The sequence below is a fragment of the Colossoma macropomum genome, unplaced genomic scaffold (assembly GCF_904425465.1).
Source record: "Colossoma macropomum unplaced genomic scaffold, Colossoma_macropomum, whole genome shotgun sequence".
NCBI lineage: Eukaryota > Metazoa > Chordata > Actinopteri > Characiformes > Serrasalmidae > Colossoma > Colossoma macropomum.
The window spans coordinates 3,701,014-3,725,353 of record NW_023494800.1 but is presented as its reverse complement, the minus strand read 5'-3'; the positions used below and the strand labels follow the sequence as shown (position 1 = coordinate 3,725,353).

The 24,340-nt window shown below is 42.6% G+C and overlaps 1 protein-coding gene across 1 annotated transcript in view; it reads left to right on the top strand.

Annotated features, from left to right (window-relative positions):
* Positions 1-24,340, top strand: part of LOC118819701 (WD repeat-containing protein 7) — a 292,651-nt gene that overhangs the window by 208,527 nt on the left and 59,784 nt on the right. The gene's annotated exons all lie outside the window — the stretch shown is intronic.

Genomic DNA, 24,340 nt, shown 5'->3' with positions numbered 1-24,340 from the left:
GTTGTTTTGGCATATTTTGAACAAACAGTGGGTCGTGGCAAAATGTCTAGTAAAAATGAAATAAAACAGCTGGCCCACGGATTTGATGAGATTTTTTAATGTGGCCCTTTTGGTGGTTGAGTTTGACTCCCCAGCTTTAGATGAACGTCTAACAGCGGCTATTTGATTGGAATTTTTTATTGCTCTAATTATTTGACCATGTTGACATGCACCAGTGGGCAGAAAAATAAAAAATAATCTCAACCAATAATATCACATTCCACCGCCCCACCTGTCAGAGAGAGAAAATGCTCAGCTTAGTCAGAGACCCTCCTTATTAACACGTTTCACTTGGAAATTCATCACCGTTTGGAAGGAGAATTTGAATTCCCCGTCTGTCCAAATACACTGTAACCCATCTTATTTGATGTATGTATTACATATAATAACATATATTCTCTCTCTTTCTCGCACATTCATACACTGAGTGACCTGAGTTTTTGAGGGTCTCTTTTGTGCTCTGTTGCTTTGCTGATGAGCGACTGTACAGGATGAACAGCCTGCAGCGGCGCTCAGATGTGCACCCTATGTGTTTGGAGGGGATCTGCAGCCTTCGCTCAGCAAAGAGTGGAATATTAACCTAATGAGAGAAACCTTGCATCCCTCAAATGCTTCTTTCCTTCTCTCACACGCACTCGCGGGTGGTGGGGGCGTCGTTAGGAGCCGCATCCGTCTCTAATTTAGCTTGGTTTAAGAAATGAGCTTGAAACCAGCAAAATTATCTGCCAATACAGTGAGAATTTTACTCAATAAAATTACCCAAAACAAGTAAACCAAGTCCAGAAATAAGCTAGATAATCTTATCAGTGCACAACCATCTCAAAATGGGAATTTTAGATATTTTACCTATATTTAAAATCGTTTCACTTGACAAGATACTATTTTTAAAGTATAATATTCACCCGTTTTTAGCACCGTCCGGATACTTTTGGACTTAGTGTGTGTTTAGTGCAGATAAACAGGCCATGCTGTGCATGTTGAGTCTATGGGGGGGGAGGTGAGCTGGTCTGTCGGTGTTTAGCACATCATATACTGTGGAGCTAATTTCCTATTTTTTTTGTTTTTGTTCATTTTTGCGCAATGATTAGTGAGCTGTGTGTTTGTGTGTGTGTGTGTGTGTGTGTGTGTGTGTTTGTGTGTGTGTGTGTGTGTGTGTGCGCGCGCAAGCAATTGGCTCTGGTCCTTCCGTGGAGCACAGCCGAGTTTAAACCAGCCGCCCCAATAATCAATCAGCGGTTACCATGGCGGCAGCAGTCTAGCACAGATTAATCAATGTGATTGAATCTGTATGTTCTTGTTATGGTCCTGGCTAGAAACCTCGGAACAAGGTGTATGTGTGTATGTGCTTCAGAGAGAGAGAGAGAGAGGGAGAGAGAGAGCTAGAGAGAGGGAGAGAGAGTGAGTGCACCTCTCTTACCCAATAACCCATCCACTCTTCTCAATATATAGCTCTCTCCCCTGAGAGCTGACTTTATCGAGAGTGTAAGGTAATATCAGACTGGCTTATTGGAGCCGTGTGACCGTACAGTCAGCCGAAAGGGCGGAGAGAGAGAGAGAGAGAGAGAGAGAGAGAGAAGGAGGGAAGAGAAAGAGGGGGAACTGGAGTGTAACCTTTCTTGTGGCGCAGCCTTTAAGGTGCTCAGAGATGAGCTCTGAAGTCGTGGCGTCATTCTGGAGTCGACGTCTTGCCCATGTTAGGAGCTCTAGGTCTAAGCTGGTTTTCTCTCTGGTGAAAATGAATGACGTTTGTGCGAAAGGTGCCGCTGTCGCGCCCCACGGTGAGCAGAAATGCTCCAAACCCGATGCATTTTTCGGTTTGGACATTATTTTTTTGCTCTAAATCCCGTGTGTCAAACACAAGGCCCGTGGTGCGATCCTGTTCAGCCCGCTAAATGATTTTAACTTTCTATTAATACTAGCCCATTTCACCATGAGCTGCACTACAGTTCCCAGCATGCACTGCAACGTAATGGGTGCCTCCACCTACTCCCCAGCATGATCTATGGAACAGCACCGCAAAAAAGAAAAGATACCAGGTGTCCAGCTCCAGCGAATGGGCCTACTGTACACTGGGGACGTTTAGAGGTTTAACAGTATCTGCAGCTCATGTAGTTTATTGTTTTATATAAAACGACTTGTTTTTGTTTAGAATTATTTTGGAATCGTTCAAATATTCAGAGCTCTGATTTTGAGATCATATATTGATAGTTCAGATGTCTGCAGTGATCAGCTGGACTTTGTAGCCTTAATCAGTTGTAAGTGCCTCATTTTAAAACCCTTATCAAAATATCATAACATAGATATATGATTTTAACATTTAATATGATCAACTGTTTTAGCACATTATATGAGGTTTACAGATTATATATATTGAAGAAGAAAAAAAATATTGAAGCGGACTTGGTAGTAGGGGAAAAGACAGATTTATTATTATTATTATTATTATTATTATTATTATTATTATTATTTTATTATTAGTGGTAGTAATATTGTTAATATTTGGATAAAACTAGACAGAATTGAACACCTGGACTGAAACTCCAACTCAAACACATGGCAACGTATCTTTAACACAGAATCCTTTTGTCTATTTTTATTTTAATTATTCTATGCATATGGGTGATTCTCCAGTTGGAGACCATCACAGGTTGCGGACCTTAAAAAAGATGCTTACAATATTAGGCACAGCTCCAAAAGTCAGTATTATGTATTTACACAGTTGAGCTAAGATTAAATAACACTTTTCCCTTATGATTCTGATTTTTCTTTTTTTTATCCTGTTTCATAGTTGCTCTGCATCCGTAAAACAGCTCATCACAAAACCAATTTTCAGCATTTAAAAAAGCATTTTAATATAAAACAATATTTTTAAGAGGTTTAACTTGGGAATTTGTCAAACAGATTTAATATTTAATATTATACCGCATTAAAAAAAAACCTTATTTAAAGAATTCATTTGTCACAGATTTTGGTCACTGGTGTTTTCAGGACTCTTATTCTACATTTTATCACAGTATTTTCAGCTCTATTAAACTGCTTCTCTGGGTCGAGGCTCATCAGAGAGGAAGCATCTCAAGGCCTGAGGAGGCGAGTCACACTCGCTCACTATATTTCATTAAGTTATTAATAATTTTGTTTATCAGGCAGCTCAGAACGTCTATGTGTCACTGGTGTTTTGTGCTTTAATGGCTGGGTAATTAAAATTTTATCAAAATAATGCCAAATATCACTTTTATTACTGATTAAATAGTTGCACAAGGTCACCTGATCAGCCAATGAGTCAGCCAATTTACAGAATCCTCAGTTTTAACCAGAATGTCACTGGAGTCACCGTCACTGGTGTTACACTACATTCATACAACACCAGTCACTGTAAAATATGTTTGGAGTTAAGCTCCTTTTTGCATATATGATAATAGGAGATGTTAATGGACATTAACATTTATCTCGTTTTGGGATGAAAGAAATTGATTTTTTAAATACGTATCACCTGAATTCCCCCTCCAAATGGGGAACGACCCACATGTCTGGTTCATTATTTTGCACCATTATTGATACGGATTTGTACAGAGCAGCCAGTGAGTTATTCCGAAGGTCACGTGCCTGTTAATGCGTTCTGAAGAATGGGGCACACGTGGAACAGGCTTCTCCTTGGACTAGAGTTGATGTTCTGGTCTTGCAGTGGGCCAGAGCCAATCAGGCTCTGTACTTTGTGTAATTGAACCATATATAACCCCGAGCGAAGGCCTTGTTTTGGTTTGAGAAGCTCCTCTTACGCTCACAGTAATAAACCTCGGCATCTGTAGTGACTCATTGTCCTGATCCGTCATCCGTTCAGTGAAAAACCTACAGAATGAAGACGTAGCAGAGTGAAGCGATGACCTCGGTGTCTGTTTTCCCAGCGTGGTCACTCAGTGTCCTGTAGTAGATTATGATATTCTGTGTTCGGCTCACACAGCCGATCGTTTCATCCCTCTCCTATCGCTCTTCTGTTCGACGTAGTCGAGATTTGCTATCGATAAACAGCGGTTTGATGAACAGGGGGAGCGCGCGGTTAGACTCGCAGCACGCGGCTGTGTTATGATGAGTAATAGTCAGGGTTTAATTGCTGCAGACAGGCCTGAGGGCGGAATTATTCTTTAAGCTAACTAGAATGTGCCTTTCCGCCCAAACCTATCTGTTGTGTGTGTGTCTGTCTCTCTCTCTCTCTCTCTCTCTCTCTCTCTCCTATTTTTCTTTTTGCTTTGTCTCGTCTTCGTTTTCTTTCTCGTGCTTTGTTGCCTGTTTTGTTTGTCTGTAGGAGTTCATATTGTTACCTATACAATCCTGTTTTTGTTTTTACTATAATCAGAGTACACACGCTCTAATGCATACATTGCAACATACATAATACATCCATTCTACATACTCATTCTCTATTTTATCAGCTCCACTTACTATATAGGTGCACTTTGTAGTTCTACAGTTACAGACTGTAGTCCATCTGTTTTCTGATACTTTGTTAGCCCCCTTTTACCCTGTTCTTCAGTGGTCAGGACCCCCATGGACCCTCACAGAGCAGGTAGTATTTGGGTGGTGGATCATTCTCAGCACTGACGTGATGGTGGTGTGTTAGTATGTGTTGTGCTGGTCTGAGTGGATCAGACACAGCAGTGCTGCTGGAGTTTTTAAACACCTCAGTGTCACTGCTGGACTGAGAATAGTCCACCAACCAAAAACATCCAGCCAACAGCGTCCTGTGGGCGGCGTCCTGTGACCACTGATGAAGGACTAGAGGATGACCAACACAAACTGTGCAGCAGCAGATGAGCTATCGTCTCTGACTTTACATCTACAAGGTGGACTGATAAGGTAGGAGTGTCTAATAGAGTGGACAGTGAGTGGACATAAGGTGCTATATAAATAAATCATTAATCATGATAATGATAAATACCTTCATACTGCCCAGAGCTTTCTGGTACTTGTTGGCTGTTGGCCTCATAGCTGCAGTTTAAGACTGGAAACTTCAGCAAACTTCAGACATCAAACATGTTTTGGCTGATGGACCGATCGACTACGTTTGGGACTGGGAGGGGCTTAATTGGTCAAATGAGATATTTTTGCTGAACTGTGGCTTTAGTCGGACTGCAGTGTGGGCAGGTTTTAATGCAGTGAGGTGAAAGTATGATGGAGCGATGATGGCTGAGGTTCTGCTTCAGGGATTTCGCCTGGCCTGGCACTGGTCAGGTGTGTGTAAACGGTCAGTGTTACTGAAGTGATGAATGGTCAGAACCACACACTGTACACACACACACACACACACACACACACACACACACACCTGTGTAGGCCTGTATCAGTAACAGAATCCTCTTATTCAAGCAACTGTGTGAAAGTAACTGTGGTAACTGCTTTCATCTTACCTGACAATATTAGCCTTCAATCATCCTTTTATTTCCTCCCACCTTGTTGTTGTTATAATAATAATAATAATAATAATATTGTTATTATTATTATTATTATTATTATTATTGTTACTATTGTTGTTTTTTGTTATTTTATTATGTTTATTCCTTTAACATATTTTCTTTAGTAAAGAAATTGGTTCTGTATAGAACCCTGAACACTCACAGAACCCTTTGCATACTGAAAGCTGAGCTATAGACGGTTCTATATAGAATCTTTTTGAAGAGTTCTGTATAGCACCAAAAAGGGTTCTGCTATTGTTATGATGTCAAGCTTGTTACTATAGAAGAACCCTTCTATATAGAACCCAAAACAAGGTGGTTCTTCAAGCGTTCTTTAGTAAAAAGAAAATGGTTCGATATAGAACCATAAACACTCAAAGAACCCTTTGTGTGATTAAAGTGTTCTTTGCATCGGGAAAGTGTTCGGATTGATGGAGAACGTGCTTTTTGAAAAGGGTTCTATATAGCACCAAAAAGGGTTCTTCTATTTCTACAGCCTTGACATCGTAACAATAGCAGAACCCTTTTTGATGCCATATAGAACTCTTTTCAGAAATGTTCTATATAGAACCATGAACACTAAGAGAACCCTTTGTATGATTAAATTGTTCTTTGCATGGTGAAAAGGTTATTCAGATTGATGGAGAATGTTTTATATGGTTCTACATAGAACCTTTTTGAAAAGGGCTCTGGGTAGCACCTAAAAGGGTTCTTCTGTTGTTACAGGCTCGACATCGTAACTACAGAGGAACCCTTTTGGGTGCTATATAGAACCCTTTTCAGAATGATTCACAGCACTTTTTTCATCAATCTGAAGAACCTTTCATGATGCAAAGAACTTTAATCATGCTGAGGGTTTTCTAAGTGTTCATGGTTCTATATACAACCATTTTCTTTACTAAAGAACCTTGATGGGATGGGAAATAGTCAGTAATGTAATTGCAGTCTTGCAGACAGTGACCCTGCCGGACCCCCAGTCTCTGCAAAATCACAGTCTGTGACTAAAACTCAGTGACCCTGTCTTTAGATGTGAGAGTTTGTCAGACTCGAGTCTTTTCAGAGTCTTCTAATGTATGATTAGCATAAGCTGAGCTCACACCAAACGACTTTCCAAGCAGTTTAACTGCTGCAGACAAATTTCCATTGTAGGAATAAAATCAAGAGTCTTGCTGGAGTCGCGTCATCTCGGTCGCGTAGTGTGAGGTGGTCAGGACGGCCGTCTTACCTCAGTCTTTCTCTCATCTTGACGCTGCGACAAAATCAACCGTGTTTAATATCATAAGTTTTAAATCTTGGCTCATGCAGAGAGAGGGAGCGAGGTAGAGGGAGCGAGGTAGAGAGAGCGAGGGAGAGGGAGCGAGGGAGAGAGAGTGAGGTAGAGGGAGAGAGCGAGGGAGAGAGAGCGAGGGAGAGAGAGCGAGGGGGAGAGAGCGAGGGAGAGAGAGCGAGGGGGAGAGAGCGAGGGGGAGAGAGCGAGGGAGGGAGAGCGAGGGAGGGAGAGCGAGGGAGAGAGCGAGGGAGAGGTAGAGGGAGAGAGAGCGAGGGGGAGAGAGCGAGAGGGAGGGAGCGAGGGAGAGAGAGTGAGGTAGAGGGAGCGAGGGAGAGGGAGCGAGGGAGAGAGAGTGAGGTAGAGGGAGAGAGCGAGGGAGAGAGAGCGAGGGGGAGAGAGCGAGGGAGGGAGAGCGAGGGAGGGAGAGCGAGCGAGGGGGAGGGAGCGAGGGAGAGAGCGAGGGAGAGGTAGAGGGAGAGAGAGCGAGGGGGAGAGAGCGAGAGGGAGGGAGCGAGCGAGGGGGAGAGCGCGAGGGAGGGAGAGCGAGCGAGGGGGAGGGAGCGAGGTAGAGGGAGCGAGGGAGAGAGCGAGGGAGAGGTAGAGAGAGAGAGAGCGAGAGGGAGGGAGCGAGCGAGGGGGAGAGAGCGAGGTAGAGTGAGGTGGGGGGAGAGAGCGAGGTAGAGTGAGGTGGGGAGAGAGAGCGAGGGGGAGAGAGCGAGAGAGAGCGAGGGGGAGAGAGAGCGAGGGGGAGGGAGCGAGGTAGAGGGAGCGAGGTAGAGGGAGCGAGGGAGAGAGCGAGGGAGAGGTAGAGGGAGAGAGAGCGAGGGGGAGAGAGCGAGAGGGAGGGAGCGAGCGAGGGGGAGAGAGCGAGGTAGAGTGAGGTGGGGAGAGAGCGAGAGAGAGCGAGGGGGAGAGAGCGAGAGAGAGCGAGGGAGAGAGAGCGAGCAAGCGAAAGAGAAAACAGAAAGAGAGTGCAGGGGAGAAAATTCATGCGTGAGAGCCTGATATCTCGGTGAAAAGGCAGATCTGCCCCCTTTTTAAAACAATAATCATACTAATTTAAATGTAAACTGGCTGTTTTAATATTTCAGGTTCACTCAGTGTAACAGTGATGTAAGGAAATGTACAGAGAAATAATAAAATAATAACTGCACATTTTACAGATTAATATAAAACATTCTGGATGATGATCTGCCAGAATATACAGCTCTACAGTGAACTGGGATCTTTACACGCTCAGCCAGCGCATCTTCCATCTGCACCGCTACAGAGTGGAGAAGGAGAAGGGCTTCTCTGCTTATAAATGTCCACCAGGTGCATGATGGGAAAGAATCTCAAAAATCCAGCTGCAGTCTTGCAAATAGTGACCAAACAAGATCTCCAGTCTGCGAAATCATAGTCTGTGACTAAAAACATGCAAAGATTTCTGCCAATCTGATTGAATACATTCTGATTACAGATTAAGGTGTTTATTCTCACTCTACTCAACAATCTGATGGAAAATCTCTGTTCACATGCTCACTACAAGTAATCAGATCCAAAATTACATGCATGCGTGGAGAACCACTTAGTGTAGACGTTACCATGACAACCAGCATCACGTGAGTCCAGTCAGAGTGAGATGAGCAGCAGTGAGCAGCGCTTGTGTTTTTAATCACTTTAAAATGATGTCAGACTCAGGAAAACGTCCTTCACATGTCCTTATTAAAGAAGGCCGAGAGGAAGACGTCGTGTTCTGAGACACATAAGCTGGACGTCCGTCCCACCGCCGTCTTTTAAAGATCAGAGCATAAACTTCGTCTCCTCTGCAGACCAGTTTCTGCTCCGCCATGTTGAACGGTATAAACTTTCACTATGATGCGACAAACATGATCAGAACGGACTTAAACTTTCCGATAGGGAATGTAATCAGATACAGGCGTTTACACGGATATTATTCTTCTATTATACAGGTTATTTACAGGATTACCCACCTCGATTATGGCCTCAATCTGACTAGTCTATTCTGATTGAGTGGCTACTGTCTTTAGAAGTGAGAAGGAGTCTTCTGATGTATGGCTAGCATCACTGTGTCTTTTTGTGGTCTGCATGAAATAAATCAGCGTTTTCTTTTTTAAACTGCCGCTAAGTGAGTCGTTACCGTCACCGGGGGCTGTTACCATGGTAACTCGGTTAATTGTGGCCAGGCACAGGCCGGATACGGGAATACCGGGCTTGTTTTTGTGATCGTGTTTGACAAGAGGGAGAAATGAGTTTAACACACACTGTCATGCAGCAGCAAGGTCACACACACTCTCACACACACACACACACACACTCACACACTCATACACACACACACTCACACACTAACACACACACTCACACACACTAACACACACACACACACACTCATACACTCACACACACTCTCACACTCGCTGCGTGTGTCTGAGGGTCTGTAAGAGGCGCTGAGGTATTCAGCTCGGGCTTTTTGCCTTTCAGCTCTTTGTGTGTGTTTTATTCTTCTCTCTGCTGAAATACAGAGCAGCTCAGCCGAGAGCGTCACAAGGTCAGCGCGCAGCAACACCTGAGCCTCTGAGAGAAGAAAGAGTCTCAGTCAGTCTCTCTCTCTCTCTCTCTCTCTCTCTCTCTCTCTCTCTCTCTCTGATCACTCTTTCCTTCGGACTTCCTTTCGGTCTTCCGGCTGTTCTTACTCAAGGCCACGTTTTTACTTTTCTCTCCTCCTCTCTTTTCTGTTTCTCTCCGTCACTGTTTTTCTTCGTGTGTCTTTTTCTCTCTCTTTTATTCCTCTTTATCCCTTTCTCTCTGTTTTTCTTTGCATTTCTCTTTCTTTTATTCCTCCTTCTGTCTCACCTTTCTCTGTTCCTGCATTTTTTTTTTTTGTTTTCTATCTGAGTAACTCGCTCTTTTCTCTTTCTTTTCTCTGTCTCCGTCGCTCTTTTTGTCTTTCTCTTTTTATTCCTCTGGTTCTGTCTCGCTGTCCCCTTTTCTGGATTCTTTTTTTCTTTTCTATCTCTCTCTCCTTGCATTTGTCTTTCGCTCATTTTTATTCCTTTTTTCTGTTTCTGTTTCTGCATTTTGTCCTTCCTTTTTTGTTCATTTTACTCTTTTTCTATTTTTCTTTCTTTACATCTCTTTCTTTTTTCCACATTTTTTTCTATCTCTCTACCTCTCTCTTTCCACTTTTTCTCTCACTCTGTCTTTCTTTCCTTGCATTTGTCTTTCACTCACTTTTATTCCTGTTTCTGCATTTTGTCTTTTTTTCTCTTCACCTCTGTCCCTCTTTTTTGTTTTGTCCAGCATTTATTTTTACTCTTTTTCTCTTTTTATTATTTCGTATATTTGCGCTTTTTGCACCATTTCATGTTTTCTTTTTCTTTCTTTAACTGTCTCACACTCGCTCCTCTCTTTTCTTTCTCCATTTCTCTCCATCTGTTTTTCTTTGCGTGTCTTTCTTTCTCTCTCCTTTATTCCTCCATCTCTTTTTCTGTGTCTGCATTTTTTCTCACGTCTCTTTCTGTTTTTCTTTGCATTCGTATTTTCACTTATTCCTCTTTGTGTCTCACTCTTGCTGTTTCTGCATCTCAGTAACTCGCTCTTTTCTCCTTTTCTCTGTCTCCATCGCTCTTTTTGTCGTTCACTCTTTTTTATCCCTCTTATTCTGTCTCGCTGTCCCTTTTTCTGAATTATTTGTTTTTCTATCTCTCTACCTCTCTCTTTCCTTTCTTCTCTCTCTCACTCTGTCTAGCTCTCTTTCCTTGCATTTGTCTTTAGCTCATTTTTATTCCTCTTTCTGTGTTTTTGTTTCTGCATTGTCTCTTTTTTCTGTATCTCATCGTCTTTCTTTTCTACTCTTTTTGTTATTTTTTGTTTTTCCATCTGTTCTTTGCACCATTTCAGGTTTTCTTTCTTTCTTTCTTTCTTTCTTTCTTTCTTTCTTTCTTTCTCTCTCTCTCTCTCTCTCTCTCTCTCTCTCTCTCTCTCTCTCTCTCTCTCAATTAGTGTATAACCTGGGGGCAGTGGACCCCCCATAACCTGCCTCAGTATTGTGTGTGTGTGTGTGTGTGTGTGTGTGTGTGTGTGTGTGTGTGTGTGTGTGTGTGTGAGTTTACAGGGCGTTTGTTGTTTTATTAATGTTTTATTGTAGCGTTATTGTGATGCTGTTGAACAGGGTGCCTATACTTTTGTCCTGGGGAGGGCAGTGTGTGATGGCTGTGATGAGTCGAGGCCCAAAAGGCAAAACAGTACAAATTTCAGACACAGGTTTCAGATTTCATTTTAACAATCTATTTTAAATGTTTGTGAGTGTGTGTGAGTGAGGGGTGTGTGTGTGTGTGAGGAGTGTGTGTGTGAGGAGTGTGTGTGTGAGGAGTGTGTGTGTGAGGGGTGTGTGTGTGTGAGGGGTGGGTGTGTGTGTGTGAGGGGTGGGTGTGTGTGTGTGAGGGGTGTGTGTGTGTGTGTGAGGGGTGTGTGTGTGTGTGTGTGAGGAGTGTGTGTGTGTGAGGGGTGTGTGTGTGTGAGGGGTGTGTGTGTGTGAGGGGTGTGTGTGTGAGGGGTGTGTGTGTGTGAGGAGTGTGTGTGTGTGAGGAGTGTGTGTGTGAGGGGTGTGTGTGTGAGGGGTGTGTGTGTGAGGAGTGTGTGTGAGGGGTGTGTGTGTGTGAGGGGTGTGTGTGTGTGAGGAGTGTGTGTGTGTGAGGGGTGTGCGTGTGAGGAGTGTGTGTGAGGGGTGTGTGTGTGTGAGGGGTGTGTGTGTGTGAGGAGTGTGTGTGAGGGGTGTGTGTGTGAGGGGTGTGTGTGTGTGAGGGATGTGTGTGTGAGGGGTGTGTGTGTGAGGGGTGTGTGTGTGTGAGGGGTGTGTGTGTGTGAGGGGTGTGTGTGTGAGGGGTGTGTGTGTGTGAGGGATGTGTGTGTGAGGGGTGTGTGTGTGAGGGGTGTGTGTGTGAGGAGTGTGTGTGAGGGATGTGTGTGTGAGGGGTGTGTGTGAGGGGTGTGTGTGTGAGGGATGTGTGTGTGAGGAGTGTGTGTGTGTGAGGAGTGTGTGTGTGTGTGTGTGAGGGGTGTGTGTGTGAGGGGTGTGTGTGAGGGGGGTGTGTGATGACAGTCGTCTCTCAGTGGATGAGAAAACCTTCCAGCTGCTCTTTACGTTGTGTGAACGTTTCCTGATGATGGATCAGTAGAAATTGTGAAAAGCGTTTTCCTCCTCAGGCAGCGCTGAATTATTCACTGTGGCCTCTTAAAGGGACCGAAGTGCTTCTCTCTGTGTGACGTCACTGTTTGACCACACCGGCATTTTAACGACCTGGAGAATCAGATTGTTTTCACATACGAGAACCATTTTACTGTGTTCCTGTGTGAGATAACTAACAAGGCGATGTGTAACTTCTTCAGTGTTTGAGCAGGAAAATCGATAATGTTACTGTTTACTGTGCAGAAACCATCAAAACTAATTAAACTGAGCCACTGATAATGCAAAGATTATTGCCAAACTGATTACATTCTGATTATAGATTAAGACTGAGGTGTTTATTCTTACTCTACTCAATAATCTGACCCAAATTTACTCGCGTGCATAGAGAACCGCTTAGTGTAGACGTTACCATGACAACCAGCATCACGTGAGTCCAGTCAGAGTGAGACGAGCAGCAGTGAGCAGTGCTTGTGTTTTTAATTGCTTTAAAATGATGTCAGACTCAGGAAAACGTCCTTCACATGTCCTTATTAAAGAAGGCCGAGAGGAAGACGTCGTGTTCTGAGACACATAAGCTGGACGTCCGTCCCACCGCCGTCTTTTAAAGATCAGAGCATAAACTTTGTCTCCTCTGCAGACCAGTTTCTGCTCCGCCATGTTGAACGGTATAAACTTTCACTATGACGCGACGAACATGATCAGAACGGACTTAAACTTTCCGATAGGGAATGTAATCAGATACAGGCGTTTACACGGATATTATTCTTCTATTTAACAGATTATTCACAGGATTACCCACCTCGATCAGTTCCGAATGGCCTCAATCTAACTAGACTATTCCGACTGAGTTGTTTATGTGGACGTATTCTATTCCGATTGAGCTATTAGTCAGATTATTAACGGATTATCAGGCTGCATGTAACTGTGGCTACTGTGAATAACAGTCCACACAGTTCACTGGCTCCTTTACATAATGTTAGGAAACTAAAGTAGCTACAAAGAAGTGAAGTAGTTTTTATTTTATTCATAAACAGTGTCGCTTATTCTCTCTTCACATGACGAGATGAGAAGCGATGAATTATTATTAAACACAGTGTAAACATTGTTTAAACAAAGTTTCAGAGCGAGCCGTTCTCTCCCCGATGCACACAGCCAGTTCTGCGTTGTTTCTGTGATGTCACACTTATTCACCCTGCAGCACAGCCTTCAGCCTACAGAGAGAGAGAATCAGGAATTATGACTAAAAAGACACATAAATGTTTTAAGTAAACCTCAGGATGAAATCTATTAGTAAAGGATATGAGCCATTAACTTATTATTAGCAGGTTTTTTCCTTCTGTTTTTCTCTACTAATTATTTCTAATTTTCCTTTAACTTTTTTCAGACTGTCTGGAAGTGCGTGGGTGTTGTCAGGTGTGTGTGTGTGTGAGATGCAGAGGTCAGTGGGTGTGGCTGTGTGTGTGTGCGTGTCTGTGTCTCAGGGTCGATGAGACCCATAATTGGCGGTCAAGTGAAAAATGCTTTTAAAGCGTGTTATTACACAATAAAACCCACAAGTACACAATTACAGCTGCCTTTAAGAGGAGAGGACGGGGGGGGGGAGGAGGACAGGAGATGGGGAGAGGAGTGGTGGAGGCAAGGAGGGATGGGGAGGGGAAAGGAGGAAAAGAGAGGAGGAGGGGAGAAGAGAGGAGGGTTGGAGGAATGAGGTGGAAAGGAGTAGAGGAGGGCAGAGGAGGAAAAGAGTGGTGGGGGAGAGGAGGGGTGGAAGAAAGATGTGGAAAGGAATGGTAGAGGAGATGGGGAGGGAAATAGGGGTGGAGGAGAGGATAAGGGAAGTGAGGAGGAATGATGGGGTGCGGAGAGGGGTGGAGGGGAGAGGAGAGGAGGACAATGAAGGAGAGGAAGGGGGAGAGGAGAGAGGAGGAAGAGGGTGGTGGAGGAGAAAGGAGGTGGATTAGTAACTCAAAAAAATATATAATCTGTTATCAAATTAATAATTACTTCCCTCAAACTATCTATCCCTCCATCTCTCCACCCCTCCATCCGTTCACTCTCTCCACCCCTCCATCTCTCCACCCCTCCATCCCTTTACTCTCTCCACCCCTCCACTCTCTCCACCCCTCCATCCCTTCACTCTCTCCACCCCTCCATCCCTTCACTCTCTCCACTCCTCCATCCCTTCACTCTCTCCACCCCTCCATCCCTTCACTGTCTCCACTCCTCCATCCCTTCACTGTCTCCACTCCTCCATCCCTTCACTCTCTCCACGCCTCCATCCCTTCACTCTCTCCATCCCATTCCATCCTTTCACTCTGTCAGTCCCTCAATACGTTGTTTCTCCACCCATCCATCCTTTCACTCTCTCTTCTTCCCTCCATCTCCATGACTTCTCTCTCTCTCTCTCTCTCTCTCTCTCTCTCTCTCTCTCCCCCCCTCTCTCTCTCCCTCTCTCTCTCTCTCGTCATTGATTTTGCTTCACTTTCGATTTGACCACAGCAGGGTCCGAGGGGAGAGGGAGAGGGAGGGAAGTGTAGAAGAAAGAAAAGAGAAGTGCGACTGTAGAGGTGGAGGCCCTGCAGGACACACAGGCCAACTTTAATTAAATAACACACTCCTCTTCTTTCTCCATCCTTCCTTGTCTCCACCTCCACCCCATCCCTCCGTCACTGATTTGCCTTTTTGAGGCTGCAGTTTCCAGACAGATTCGAGTAAACGTTGCGCTGCGGTTACTTTACCCGGTGATGAGCCACCTCCTCTTACCTTCCATCCATCATGAGCAGCATTAGCATGTTTGAGTGAAGCGTTCCTTTTGGGCAGAGAGAGCTACACACACTTTCATCCCCTCATCCGCTCCTCCTTTCTTCCTCCTCCTTCCCTAATTAGCTCCTCACCACCCAGCCTCTAATGTGACATGTTTATTGCCTTAACTAACAACTCATTAGCCCCGTGGATGTTTTGTCAATATTAATTCATTCATTTAAGGCAGGTCAACGCTTAAACAAAGACGTCTGCTCTGAGGAATGGGCTGAGATTCGGCGGCCTGGGCCGATCACCCAGGTCCAATAAATTTGCCCTGTGTTGGGAGTAATTAGGTGATACCCTTCCTCGGACAAGCGTTAAGGGAATGGTCTGAAATCCCGTTTCTTAGCGGGGAGTGATGCGAAGGATTGAGGCTAGTGGACTGTGTTTGTCTTAGTATTTTAGCCATGTCGTCCCCTTGGAACTATAAGGTTCTACCTGCGTTCTAAGCAGTTTTGAGATATTGTGCTTAAAAGATGATTCCAAATAGCAGGACTGATATGGGGAACTTGTCTCTTTCATACATGAAAATGACAAACACTAAATTTATTTTAAGTGTAAAATAGCAAAAGCCTCAAATTTGTAAATGAGGTTTTTGGAACAGGTCAAATGCAGATTGAACCATCGAATCCTGAGAACCCACGTCCTGCTTGGAGTTATAAGGTTCTGTCTGACAAAACATTGGAAGAAGCAATGATTTCCAAGGAACACGAACTGTTAATGCTCATAATTTGGTTTAAAACATAAAATTAGTGTGTCTACATTACCAGAACGTTAAATTTAATGCTTTCTATGACGTTTTATGGCATTTATTTTTATTATTTGTTTACTTTTTATAACATTTACCTGTTTTTGGACAAATCATCTTTTTCTAATTCAAAAAAAGCACTGCAGATTAAGTGTAAAGGTCAGTGCTAAATATTTTGTCCAGTCAGTTTTAGGTAGGAACCATTTCCTTTATTCAGACAGAAACCAGCTACTGTACTGAAACCAGCAGGTCAGTGTAGCAGGTCAGTCTAAAGGCCGTGTCAGGTTTAGTTTTATATCAGAAACGTGACTCTGAACCAAAATGTCTAAGTTTGGGAGAAAGAAGAAAAAGAAAATTTGGCTACATGAATGAAATTAATGTTTATGTTGTAATTACGACCCTATAAATTCAAATTTTGACTAATCACCTTTAAGCCTTAATATTTATAAAGTTTAAGACAATAAGACTTGTGAAAGAGCTGTAAGGCAGAGTTTCAGCAACATGAGTTCATAAAGTTTATAAACTCCCGCGGTCACTGAGCAGAGCGGCGACATGGCGAAGCAGAGACGCAGCTGATGCAACGTCTATGGACAGCTCAGCAGGCTCGGAGGACAGTGCTAACTGCTAATTCTGTTACATCAGCTAATAAACGCCTGTGTTGGCTAGCATTGTGCCAGTGAGAAGGAGAAGGACCACCCTGCTCACACTGAGAGAGTGAGGGCACTTATGCCCTCTTTTAAGAAGTCTTAGGGTGATTTTAGGTGAGCAGCGGGATTTCCATTAGCCGCTATTTGACAGGTAAAAAACTCAGCAAGATTAAATCCTGCTGGATACAATATCCAGTACAGAGTCCATTTAAAGCCCCAAAGAGCCTGAACCCATGGTTTCTTTCTAAGTAGGTTAATCTTGCTCTTGTGGCGGCACAATATACCTGTCCAAGCGTGTCCTGTGAACAACTTTCCAGTGTCCAATAAATGGCCGATGTATTTTGTCAACATCCTCCTCTCGCTGTAAACGGGGCAGTTTTTGAGTAGAGCGTTCATTAGCAGCCTCACCAATCACAAGACTGATGTGGTTTGTCCCACCAAGACATCTTGGTCCCAACAGTCTTTGAGTGTTTGAGTTACACATAGAGAGAGAAAGCTAACCACCAAGCGAAAGCTGACCAAGCAAAATGCTTATTCCAATAGACAGCGTCTGTCATAAAGACTACTTTAGCTAACTTTGATCAAATCTGGCAAATTTAACTTTTATAGCGAATAAGCATTTATAAAAATGTATGTAGGGTTATGTCAGTTGTCATGACAAGCTTATGTAGGTGTCATAACGCCTTATGATCGTTACCAAATTTTCCTTCTCAGTACCATCAGTGTCTCAGTTCAAGAAAATAGACAGAAAAGCTAATTCTAGTGCCAAGATATGTTTGATACCTTTTTAAGTTTACTTATTTGTTTTTGCTCATGGCTAATGTAGCTGGACCATAATAAGGCTTTAAACTGGCTGCCATAACTGTTTGTAGCTGCTCTTTAGTCTGTTTATAGATAACAGTGTGTCATACAGTGTCAGACACCACATAATCAAGTCTTTTAGACGTACTGGACGAGCAGACCTGCAGTTAGCACCGTGCTATTGGTGGGCTATAAGCTTTCATTACTTGTTAGCTATAATAACCTTGAAGCTCCAGTGCAAAGTAAAGTCCACAAACTCGCCTTTGTGTCAAATTCAACATTTCTATATCTGTGTCTGTATCTTTGTGATGATCCAGCTCAGAAATCCAGTTCACCTCCTGAATCTGTAGAGTCGCCCTTTCCATTCCATCTTATCACGAGATCAAACGAGACTCACATCTGGAGTTATGAGCCTGTGAAGAGGGGCTGAGATACACGTCATCTGCCTCTCATCGTGTGGAACTGGTGCATTCGTGTGTCCGTCTACATTCTGTGTGAAACTGACCACTCAGGAAATCACTAAGGACTGACCATCACGCCGGAAACCCTTCATTCTTCATTCAGTCCACGTCGGAGACTCAAGTGAAATGGCGTGCAGAGAGTTTACAGCTGCTGAAGCTGCTGCAGCGGTTTTGGAAAGTAGTGATGAAGATAACGGAGCATTTAGATATGAAACATATGAGGATCATGATATATGAAGAGCCTTTAAAGGAGAGTTTAAGAAGAGATGAACAAATAGAGAGAATGACTTCAGAGCCCGGAGGGTTAATCTGTGTTACTGGTAACATTTGTACTTTTTTGCCTTAAATACCGATTAATTAGTGCAAATAATTTCCCGAACTCGTTAGACTGTGTCTTTAAGAGTTCAGCTGACGTGCCTTTTATCCCTGAAAGCGCTGGGTCTTGCGCTCCCTCAGTCAGCTCAGCTCGAGGTCGGGGGTCCCATGGTGGGAATAAGAATATAGTGATCTTGTAAAGGTTACATCTCTTCAATATGTTTGACTTCCACCGCCGATAGATTTCTGTCTGTCTGAGTGTTGCAGAATCAAAGGCTGGATTATTCTGAGTTAGCGCTTCACTTAGCACATAAAACCTGACTGCTCTTAACTCCTTAATGCTGGAGGGTCCGTATGCGGCCCACACTTTATTCTTTAACTTCACTATTAGTTTCGTAGTGGTTGGAGAGTAAATCGTCAGAGTTACACATTAATAAGCTTAAGATTAATAGCTGAATTATAGCATTGTATGGTAAAAAGTCCCATATGATGATTATATTGCTACATATTGCATATATTAAACACATAGGTGAACGCTTGATGTGGTTATAGATGAATTTGCTTCATTTTTCATGTGTTAAATCATGTAAATGCCTTCATTGGCCATCTCAGCTTGGCTGCACTGCATTTTGGGAGGGAAAAAATAATAACAATATATATACATCTGCAGTGTCATGCAAAAAAAAACATTTTCCTTCTTTTGCATTATTTGAAAACGCCAGTTAGCCTTTATATTGTGTGAACATTTCAATTTCTGTTAATGAACAGACCAATAAAAATGTTTGAACATAACTTGGGAAACAATCTTGTTACGTTAACTTCCATTACAAATCAACACTGTAGTTCTGAATGATTATGGGAAAAATATCTAATATGGATTTTTCTGACACATATTGCAATTTAAACTGCGATTATTTTCTATAAATTAAGATTCAAGGCCTGTTTTTGGCCAAGAAGACCAGAATATCCACCTTTTCTGGCTTGAGGTTGTAGGTTGTGGTTGTGATGTCACAACACATGCAGATTTGGTCAACCCTCATTGGTCTAACTCATCTAAAGGCAGTTCACAAGCTGTTATTAGGTTGAATCTCAATGCTAAACTTAAGACAAAGTTGTTGATAATGTAGGCTATAATTTTAAACACTGCAGCTCTTGCAATTTGAAAATTACACTCTCTTAAATTTCAATATAAAAACAATCTTGCAGCCTTGGCGTATGAAATTTTTTGTAATTGATTTTTTATTTTGCTTTGCTGTTTAATTGCAGTTACATATATACATGTTTATTTACATGTGAGTTACACAAAGAATTACTTTTAAAGCTACACTATGCACGTTTTGGGGGTTTGGAGACCTCTCTGGTGGAAATGTGTAACTGCACACAATGTACAGTAGAAAGTTGTGTAATGTGGGTTGTGCTTCGGCTCCCTTCTGCGAGTGGATGAATCTGATGATTGAAAGAGAATTCGAAGAGAACTCAGTCTGAACTTGGTAAAGGAAGCGTCTCTGAGGATGCGAGTGAATTATCTACTGTGGTCATCATATCTTCATCAGCATGATGTTAATTTTGAGATCATTTGAGGCCTAAACATCGAGCCGGACCTTCTTTTTGAGCCTGTGTTGTGATGTTTGTACGTACAACAAGATGTGAAAAACCCCCGACTCAATGCCTCTGACTTTTAAATGATTATTTCAGGCTTTACAGGGCGACTCGCAGCAGCTCCGCTCACCATATGCAGCTTTAAATTTAATTTACATTCTGTATCAACAGGTTTGAGCACTTCTGGTTTTGGTTCAAAATGGCAGAAATGTAAAGAATGCTTTTTTATTTCATTTCATCAGATTCAAATTCTCCTCTAGAACATAGATTGAGGGATTAGAATCTGCCATTTCCACAGTTTCTCAACATGTTTCTCAAAACTACGAGTCAGAAGTCATTCATATAAAATTACTGCGAGCTTTTTTGTCACATAACTGTGGCTTCTGAGGGCGTCGGCGTACAGATCTGGAGGAGTTTATTTAAGCTGAAGGAAGAGACCGGCGGGTTCGGCGACACCCTGCAGGATGCGTCATTGATCCCCCAGCTCCGGTGGGGGGGCGGCGGTGTGTGTCAGGTGGAAGTGTGACATGTGTGAGGTGACATGGTGAGATGAGCTTTTCCGAGGAGAAGCTTCTGAGACCGGATCGATTCCACCCCGCGTCCGGCGGCCTGAGGAAAGAACTCGAAGCCACAGCTCCATCATAATCCACCAGACACGAAGGGTTAACTGTCTGGACATGCTTGTGTCCTAAAGCTGAGTTAACACTTATACTGTATAATGACACGTATATACCCCAACAGAGTCGCCTGCAAGTCTGTGAAAACAGAAATGTGCTCTCAATTACTGACCCTCTACTCTTCTGGGAAGGCTTTACACTAGATGTTGAACCTTGCTGTGAGGATTTGATTGAGGATTAGTGAGGTCAGGTCCTGATGTTGGATGGTCAGTTCTGGATCACACCAACTCATCCCAAAGGTGCTGGATGGATATGGACAGTGCAGCTGTAGTGCGACTTAAAAAAGTGAGTTGTGTGATTAATTTTGGGCTCCTTGTGCAGCTAACTCCATTTTCAAGTGTGCAAATTTGCATTTTGCCCACATTTTGTGCTTTTCTTTCATTCAGATCAGCTTGTATAAGTTTGTGTTACAGTTTGCTGGGTGCAAACTTTTGTCAATATTGTTGCACTGCTATCAGAATCAGAGCTGTACACTGTTCTGTTCAGGTACATTTTTCATTCATCAAGATACAAACAGTGTAAATGTACCCTCAAAGGTCCAACAGTGGTTTTAAGGTCCAGTTGTGGACCTTAAATAAGTTTTTCCAAACATATCTGTGCCTTTTTATAAGCAGACACTGTTCATGTAGCTGTACACCTATATAGTGGACCTAAACATGTCCAAAAGTTTGTGGACACCTGCTCCTCTAGTGTTTCCTCTGAAATGAAGGTGTTAATAGTGAGTTTGCCCCCCTTTGCTACAGTAACAGCCTCTACTCTTCTGAGAAGGCTTTACACTAGATGTTGAACATTGCTGTGAAGATTTGATTGAGCATTAGTGAGGTCAGGTCCTGATATACTGATACCCAAAGGTATTGGATGGAGCTCCATCACTCCAGAGAACGCTTTATACCCCTCTAGCCCACGCTTGGCATTGGGCAGGGTGACCTTATGCCTAGTGGACACTTGAGGACACACCCCCTAAGTAGCTGAGAGTTTTTAGCTCACTGTAATGAAAATACATCATTCACTTTAACAAAGCAGGGCTACTTGGCACCCCTACTTCCCGCGTCCCAGCCTAACCTTGTCCAATGGGCTACGGCTCATACTGCTCATGTGTCATAGAGCTGCTCGTTGGGAAAATCATGTCGCTTCTGTGTTCATGCTATGCAAGTGGTCATCCTGTGCACTTGTGCGTCCAGTATGTCAGCTCTATAGAAAGAGAACAGCTGTTTACAAAAAAAACCTTCAGCGCTATAGACTTAAGCCCTATTTGGACAGGATTCGTTTCCAGTGGGTAGGTGGAGTAATGTGATTATTTTTTTTTTTTTTTCTGGCTTTTCTCAGTGATTTTAGTCTCGTCCGAATGCGCCATGTCAGTCATTTTCACTGACTGTGCTCCCGCTTCAGTTAAGATCCCACACCTTTTACCTTCTGCAGCATGAGCCATGAAAATAACCTCAGGTTATATTAATCCTGTGTGAATCAACAGTGGTGAAAACGTTATCATATCACATGGAAAAGGAGTTTCTTGAGTATAGAGACTTTTCTTGTCTCCTCTGTGGCTGAAATTATACGATTTGTAATGTTACTGTCCAAAAAAAATTACAGAAAAGGTTTGACTGGTGGCTGTGAGAGTCCAAGCTAGTGGTGATGCTAGTGATGCACTGCATTCACTCAAGGCAGCGAGATAGATGGTTGGGGTGAACAGAACCGCTAATATAAATGATTTAACATGTTTATACTCTCTTCTGGAGTGAAGGCGGTGGGTAAATTGAGCAGCCACTCTTAGGATTCATCCTTTGTCGAATTGGTTTTAAACATTGCAGACGTACTGTGGTAAGCCGGCATTACCCACCTCCCCGTGGAAAACTAATCCCATCTGAATGGGGCTTTAATCACAGCATTTTCCAGCCTGTAATAACTGTAGATTTCACTGTAAATGAACCGTAAGTTAGATATTTTTTGGTTTGTGTTTGTGGCTTGAAGGCGTTTCCTGCACAGGGCTCGATTTAAACCCCTCACATACTGATTGCAGATAGAGCTGTTTTGTTTGTCTCCTTGCTGAAGTATTTCTCCTGAATCTCTCCGCTCTGTCCACATCAATTACGCCGCCTCATTGTTCTCAGTTGCCGTGGTAATTAAGAGCGCTGACGGGCTGGTTACTCGGCGACCTGTTGCCGTGGCCACGGAGATAAATTCTGTCTCGCAGTAGATAATTGTGTCCGTGATTATTTAGCAGTTGATCCATCACAAACAACATAAACATTGATCAGCGTGGCTCTCGCACACACACACACACGCTCTGTAGAAACTGTCTGCAGTGTGTGTGTGTGTGTGTGTGTGTGTGTGTGTGTGTGTGTGTGTGTGTGTGCAGTCCCAGACACACGTGCGCTCATCTTCTCCAACTTGAATTTGTATAAAATGATCGTAGAAGCTTTGGCGGTACATGATGACGAGGTTGAACTAAACCAAACAGGACTTTTATTTAAAGGGCCCCATCACAGAAAACCAAATTTCCCCCCTTTTTTAATGTAAAGGAATTTGATATTAATTGTAAACATTTCCAAATGTACCCGTTCGCTCTCCAGTCCGTTTGGTCCACATATGCAAAGTAAGCTCATTTTAAATTCACTGTTTCTGTGATGTCACCAAAACTGATGCATTTACATATATGCACCTGTTCAGCCTATAACAGTTTAGCTCCGCCCACTCACACTGAAGTTATGAGGAGTGTTTCCACCCAGGCAACCAGTCTGTTTGATGCTGAGAGAGGATAAAAACGGTCTTATAAAATGAATTGGTACTGTTTTTGGTATATAAAACCACGCAAATATCATTAGTACACACTTTACTCTACTATACTCTATCGGGAGTATATTTACACTAAATAAATACACTAATAAAAAATACTTAATTTTTTTTTTACTTAAATATTTTACTTTTTTTTTTAGATCTTTTAATTAGCAAAAAACTTTATTCAAAAAATATACAACACATTCTACATCAATCTGATGAAGACTCACCATGCAAAACATCATTAGCACACACTTAGAAATGGTTCTTCAGGGGTTCTTTAGTAAAGACAATGGTTTTGTTTAGAACCATGAGTTCTGTGTACAACCATTTGCATGCTAAATGGTTCTTTGCATGATGTGTGTTGTATATGTAGAATGTGTTGTATATGGTTCTATATAGAATCATTCTGAAAATAGTTCTACATAACGTCCAAAAAGGATTATTTTACACTCTTAAAAATGGTTCTTCAAGGGTTCTTTAGTAAATTGTGTTTCTTTATAGAGCCATGAACACACAATGAACCCTTTAAGAATGCAGAGGGTTCATCGAGTGTTCAAGGCTCTATGAAGAAACACTGAATTTACTAAAGAACCCTTGAAGAACCATCTTTATTAAGTGTTCTATATAGGACCATATACAACACATTCTCCATCATGCAAAGAACCATTTAAGCATGCAAATGGTTGTACATAGAACTCATGGTTCTAAACAAAAAACATTGCCTTTACTAAAGAACCCTTGAAGAACCATTTCTAAGTGTGTGCTAATGATGTTTTGCATGGTGGGTGTTCGTCAGATTGATGTAGAATGTGTTGTATATTTTTTGAATAATGTTTTTTGTTAAAAGATCTAAAAAAAAATGTAAAATATTTAAGTAAAAAATTAAGTATTTTTTATTAGTGTATTTATTTAGTGTAAATTTAGGGGTTAGGGTTTGGGACAGACACCTCCCGATAGAAAGTACTCTATAAATGATGATTTTGTACATATTTAGTTTATTACTATTTTAATTAATGCCTTGGATTTAAATAGATCTTAACAGAATCCCTGTAAATATCTAAGCCCTGAATACTTTGTTGTTTTTTTAAGTAGTTTTTTTTGCTGTGGGACGCAGTTTGAACCAGTCCAGTGGAATGATGGGTTATAAGTTACTGGTCAGATGTCAGTATGTAGCGGCTGACGGAGACCCGGCTGTGTGTTGTAAGTGGCAGATGGTTGGAATTAAAGCCTGTTATCATCACCTCGATATGTGTTAGTGTTACTCTTTGATTGCTGAGTGTTTGTGAGAGCTGTAGAGCACAAACCTCTCATTACACACACACCCACCCACACACACACCCACACACACACCACACACAGCACAGTTATCACAGTGAGGGGTGCCTGTGTGTTTGTGAACCCCATCATTAGCTGTGATTATCCGCATTCTGGTCTGCGTGCTGCTGTGTCTCTCTGTCCTCTATCATGTTTTTATTGCTGGTCTTGGCACTGATGAGTCTATAGGTCAGTACCTGAGACTGTTTCTCTGGTTCCTGAGGTCAAGATCAGGATTTTCTTGTTACGTT